A 6,000-nucleotide genomic window follows, 5' to 3' on the forward strand; every position below is an offset into this window, starting at 1 on the left:
GGCTCCCCTTCATCGGGATGTCCCTGCTTAGAAGTGTATTTCACACTAGAATTGAAAGGCTCCTCTTCATGGGGATGTCTCGGCTCAGAGCCGGTTTTCACAAGAGAATTGCAAGGTCCCTATTCATGGGGATGTCCCAGCCTAGAACTGCATTTTGCATTGGAATTATAAGGCTCCTCTTAATGGGGAAGTCTGAGCCTAGGGCTGGCTTTCACAAATGAATTGTAGGGCTCCCCTTCATGGGGATGTCCTTGCTTAGAACTGCATCTCACACTGGAAATGAAAGGCTCCTCTTCATGGGGATGTCTTGTCTCAGAGGCAGTTTTCACAAGAGCATTGCAAGGCTCCTCTTCATGGGGATCTTGCAGCCTAGAGCCGGTTTTGACGCATGAATTGGAGGGCTCCTCTTCATAGGGTGGATAAACCCAGAGCTGCCTTTCGCACTTGAAGTTCAAGGCTCCCCTTTGTGGGGATGTCCCAGCTTAGAACTGTATTTCACACTGGAAATATAAGGCTCCTCTTAATGGGAATGTCTGAGCCTAGGGCTGGGTTTCATAGATGAATTGTAGGGCTCCTCTTCGTGGGGCTCTCCCAGCCTAGAACTGCATTTCACACTGGAAATACTAGGCTCCTCTTCATGAGGATGTCTCTGCTCGGAGCTGGTTTTCACAAGAGAATTGCAAGGCTCCTCTTCATGGAGATGTCCCAGACTCCCCTTAATCGGGATGGCTGAGCCTAGGGCTGGTTTTCACAGATTAATTGTAGGGCTCCTCTTCATGGGGATTGATGAACCCAGAGCTGCCTTTCATGCATGAAGTGCAAGGCTCCTCTTCATGTGGATGGCTGACCCTAGGGCTGGTCTTCACAGATGAATTGTAGGGCTCCTCTTCATCGAGACGTCCCAGCTTAGAACTGCATTTCACATTGGAATTCTAAGGCTCCTCTTAATGGGGATGTCTGAGCTGGTTTTCACAGATGAATTGCCAGGCTCCTCTTCATGGGGATGTCCCAGGTTAGAACTGCATTTGACACTGGACATATATGGCTCCTTTTAATGGGGATGTCGGAGCCTAGGGCTGGTTTTCACAAATGAATTGTAGGGATCCCTTTCATGGGGATGTCCCAGCTTAGAACTGCATTTCACACTGGAAATACAAGGCACCTCTTAATGCGGATGTCTGAGCCTAGAGTTGGTGTTCACAGATGAATTGCAAGGCTCCCCTTCATGGGGCTGTCCCAGCTTAGAGCTGCATTTCAAACTGGGAATATAAGGCTCCCCTTAATGGGGATGTGTGAACCTAGGGCTGGTTTTTACAGATGAATTGGAGGGCTCTCCTTAATTGGGGTGTCCCAGCTTAGAGCTGGTTTTGACGCATGAATTGCAGGGCTTCTCTTCATGGGGATTGATGAACCCAGAGCTGCCTTTCACACGAGAATTGCAAGGCACCCCTTCATGGGGCTCTCCCAGCCTAGAACTGCATTTCACACTGGAATTACTAGGCTCCTGTTCATGGGGATGTCTCGGCTCAGAGCAGGTTTTCACTCTGGAAATATGAAACTCCCTATAATGGGGATGGCTGAGCCTAGGGCTGGTTTTCACAGATGAATTGTAGGGCTCCCCTTCATGGGGATGTCCCAGCTTAGAGCTGTTGTTGACGTATGAACTGAAAGGCTCCACTTTATGGGGATGTCCCTGCTTAGAACTGCATTTCACAGTGGAATTGCAAGGCCCGTCTTCATGGGGATGTCTGAGGTACAGCTGGTCTCACGCCCCTCAGAAGAACTGTCAGATGATTGAGGAAGGAGCAAGCAGGGGAATATCTCCCAGAGGCCTTGTCCCTCAGCAGTGAAGACCCACCGTTGGGTGGCTGGACGATCTGCCCCCTCGAAGGACCCTTCCCAGTCTCAGGATAGCTCCAAAGGTGGGTTGAATTTCCACATAGCTTGACAAATTTTCCTAGGCACGTTGTTCTGCCATCGGGGGACATGGAGGTTGGGACTTGGTCTCCCATTTGGTGAGAACTGTAGCTCCCTGTACTTCAGTTGGGCCTCATATTATATTTCAAACCTCTACCTCACAATCCTTTTCTTTCCTTCCCCAGGTTCTAGCAACCAGAGAAGGATCACCTGCTTTTACAGGCTATCGAGCGTTTGTTGCACAGAAGAGCCATCAAGCTGCTGCCATCTTGTCAACGCTTCTCAAGTTCCTTTTCCACCCTCGCTTGCAAGCCTCCTCCTCACGGGCATGTGTCAGGTTAGAGCTGCCGTTCTAGCTGCAGCTAGAACACAACACCAGGCAAGCTCCTGTTCATGGGGACAGTTCTGCTTAGAGTAGGTTTTCACACATGCCTTGCAGGCCTCCTCTCCATGGGGATGGGCGACCTTAGAGCTGGTTTTTACACATCATTGTCATGCCACCACCTCACATGGATTTCTCAGGTGAGCATGGTTTTCACACATTTCTTGCGTGTCTCCTCTTCATGGGGATTGATGAACTTAGTGCTCACTTTCTCCCATGAAGTGTAAGGCTTCGCTTCATGGGGTCATATCAGCTTTGAGCTTTTTTTCACACATGAATTGTAAGGCTCCTCTTCATGGGGATGTCTTCTCTCAGAGCCGGTTTTCACAAGAGCGTTGCAAGGCTCCTCTTCATGGGGATGTTCCAGCCTAGAGCTGGTTTTGACGCATTAATTGAAGGGCTCCCCTTAATCGGGATTGATGATCCCAGAGGTGCCTTTCATGCATGAAGTGCAAGGCTCCCCTTCATGGGGATTTCTCAGCTTGGAGCTGGTTTTAACGTGTGAATTGCAAGGCTCCCCTTCATAGGGATGTCTGAGCCTAGGGCTGGTTTTGACCCAAGAATTGCAGGGCTCCTCTTCATGGGGATCGATGAACCCCGAGCTGCCTTTCACACATGAATTACAAGGCTCCCCTTCATGGGGCTCTCCAAGCCTAAAACTGCATTTCACATTGGAATTGTAAGGCTCCTCTCAATGAGGATGTCTGAGCTGGTTTTCACAGATGAATTGCAAGGTCCTCTTCATGGGGATGTCCCAGCTTAGAACTGCATTTCACACTGGACATACAAGGATCCTCTTAATACGGATGTCTGAGCCTAGAGCTGGTTTTCACAGATGAATTGCAAAGTCCTCTTCATGGGGATTGATGAACTTAGTGCTTGCTTTTTCCCAGGAATTGTAAGGCTTCGCTTCATGGCGTCGTATCAGCCTTGAGCTTTTTCTCATGCATGAGGTGTAAGGCTCCCCTCCATCGGGATGTCCCTGCTTAGAAGTGTATTTCACACTAGAATTGAAAGGCTCCTCTTCATGGGGATGTCTCGGCTCAGAGCCGGTTTTCACAAGAGAATTGCAAGGTCCCTCTTCATGGGGATGTCCCAGCCTAGAACTGCATTTTGCATTGGAATTATAAGGCTCCTCTTAATGGGGAAGTCTGAGCCTAGGGCTGGCTTTCACAAATGAATTGTAGGGCTCCCCTTCATGGGGATGTCCTTGCTTAGAACTGCATCTCACACTGGAAATGAAAGGCTCCTCTTCATGGGGATGTCTTGTCTCAGAGGCAGTTTTCACAAGAGCATTGCAAGGCTCCTCTTCATGGGGATCTCACAGCCTAGAGCCGGTTTTGACGCATGAATTGGAGGGCTCCTCTTCATAGGGTGGATAAACCGAGAGTTGCCTTTCGCACTTGAAGTTCAAGGCTCCCCTTCGTGGGGATGTCCCAGCTTAGATCTGCATTTCACATTGGAATTGTAAGGCTCCTCTTCATAGGGATGTCTGAGCCTAGGGCTGGTTTTGACACATGAATTGCAGGGCTCCTCTTCATGGGGCTCTCCCAGCCTAGAACTGCATTTCACATTGGAATTGTAAGGCTCCTCTCAATGGGGATGTCTGAGCAGGTTTTCACAGATGAATTAGAAGGTCCTCTTCATGGGGATGTCCCAGCTTAGAAATACATTTCACATTGGACATATAAGGATCCTCTTAATGGGGATGTCGGAGCCTAAGGCTGGTTTTCACAAATGAATTGTAGGGCTCCCCTTCATGGGGATGTCCCAGCTTAGAACTGCATTTCCCACTGGAAATATAAGGCTCCTATCGATTGGGGATGTCTGAGCCTAAGGCTGGTTTTCACAGATGAATGGTAGGGCTCCTCTTCATGGAGATGTCCCAGCTTACAGCTGTTTTTGACACTTGATTTGCAGAGCTCCTCTTTGTGGGGATTGATGAACCCAGAGCCCCCCTTCACACATGAAGTGCAAGGCTCCCCTTCATGGGGATTTCCCAGCTTAGAGCTGCATTTCACACTGGAAATATAAGGCTCCTCTTAATACGGATGTCTGAGCCTAGAGCTGGTTTTCACAGATGAATTGCAAGGTCCTCTTCATGGGGACGGATGAACTTACTGCTTGCTTTTTCCCAGGAACTGTAAGGCTTCGCTTCATGGCGTCGTATCAGCCTTGAGCTTTTTCTCATGCATGAGTTGTAAGGCTCCCCTCCATCGGGATGTCTTATAAGAGCTGGTTTTCATAGATGAATTACAAGGTCCTCTTCATGGGGATTGATGAACTTAGTGCTGGCTTTCTCACATAAACTGCAAGGGTGCACTTCATGGGGTCGTATCAGCTTAAGCTTTTTCTCAAGCATGAATAGTAAGGCTCCCCTTCATGGGGATGTCCCAGCTTAGAACTGCATTTCCCACTGGAAATATAAGGCTCCTCTTGATTGGAGTCCTGATGGACTAGCCCAGAGGCCTTGTCCCTCAGCAGTGAAGACCCACTGTTGGGTGGCTGGACGATCTGCCACCTCGAAGGACCCTTCCCAGTCTCAGGATGTCTCCAAAGGTGGGTTGAATTTCCACATAGCTTGACAAATTTTCCTAGGCACGTTGTTCTTCCATCGGGGGACATGGAGGTTGGGACTTGGTCTCCCATTTGGTGCAAACTGTAGCTCCCTGTACTTCAGTTGGGCCTCATATAATATTTCAAACCTCTACCTCACAATCCTTTTCTTTCCTTCCCCAGGTTCTAGCAACCAGAGAAGGATCACCTGCTTTTACAGGCTACCGAGCGTTTGTTGCACAGAAGAGCCATCAAGCTGCTGCCATCTTGTCAACACTTCTCAAGTTCCTTTTCCACCCTCGCTTGCAAGCCTCCTCCTCATGGGCATGTGTCAGGTTAGAGCTGCCATTCTACCTGCAGCTAGAACACAACACCAGGCGAGCTCCTGTTCATAGGGACGGTTCTGCTTAGCTCTGTTTTCACACCTGCATTGCATGCCTCCTCTCCATGGGGATGGGTGACCTCAGAGCTGGTTTTTACACATCATTGTCATGCCTCCTCCTCAAACGGAATTCTCAGCTCAGAAGTGGTTATCACATGTGTCTTGCGTGCCTCCTCTTCATGGGGATTGATGAACTTAGAGGTAGCTTTCTGACATAAATTGCAAGGCTCCTCTTCATGGGGATTGATGAACTTAGTGCTGGCGTTCTCACATAAATTGCAAGGCTGCACTTCATGGGGTCGTATCAGCTTAAGCTTTTTCTCACACATAAATAGTAAGATCCCCTTCGTGAGGATGTCCCTGCTTAGAACTGCATTTCCCACTGGAAATATAAGGCTCCTCTTGATTGGGGATTTCTGAGCCTAGGGCTGGTTTTCACAGATGAATTCTAGGGCTCCTCTTCATGGAGATGTCCCAGCTCACAGCTGGTTTTGATGCATGAATTGCAGGGCTCCTCTTCATGGGGATTGATCATCCCAAAGCTGCCTTTTATGCATGAAGTGCAAGGCTCCCCTTCATGGGGCTCTCCCAGCCTAGAACTGCATTTCATATTGGAATTGTAAGGCTCCTCTCAATGGGGATGTCTGAGCTGGTTTTCACAGATGAATTGCAAGGTCCTCTTCATGGGGATGTCCCAGCTTAGAACTGCATTTCACACTGGACATGTCAGGATCCTCTTAATGGGGATGTCGGAGCCTAGGGC

General features: G+C 49.0%; 1 long non-coding RNA gene across 1 annotated transcript; it reads left to right on the top strand.

Annotated features, from left to right (window-relative positions):
• Positions 1–725: 725 nt before the first annotated feature.
• LOC146338811 (uncharacterized) lies at positions 726–5,367 on the top strand. Its single transcript, XR_014784715.1, has 3 exons — positions 726–1,922; positions 2,103–2,254; positions 5,039–5,367. It is a non-coding gene; the product is annotated as an uncharacterized LOC146338811 (long non-coding RNA).
• The last annotated feature ends 633 nt before the right edge of the window (positions 5,368–6,000 follow it).

The sequence above is a fragment of the Heloderma suspectum genome, chromosome 8, assembly GCF_057233095.1.
Source record: "Heloderma suspectum isolate Gila_16-S chromosome 8, 16-S_ref, whole genome shotgun sequence".
NCBI classification, from domain to species: domain Eukaryota; kingdom Metazoa; phylum Chordata; class Lepidosauria; order Squamata; family Helodermatidae; genus Heloderma; species Heloderma suspectum.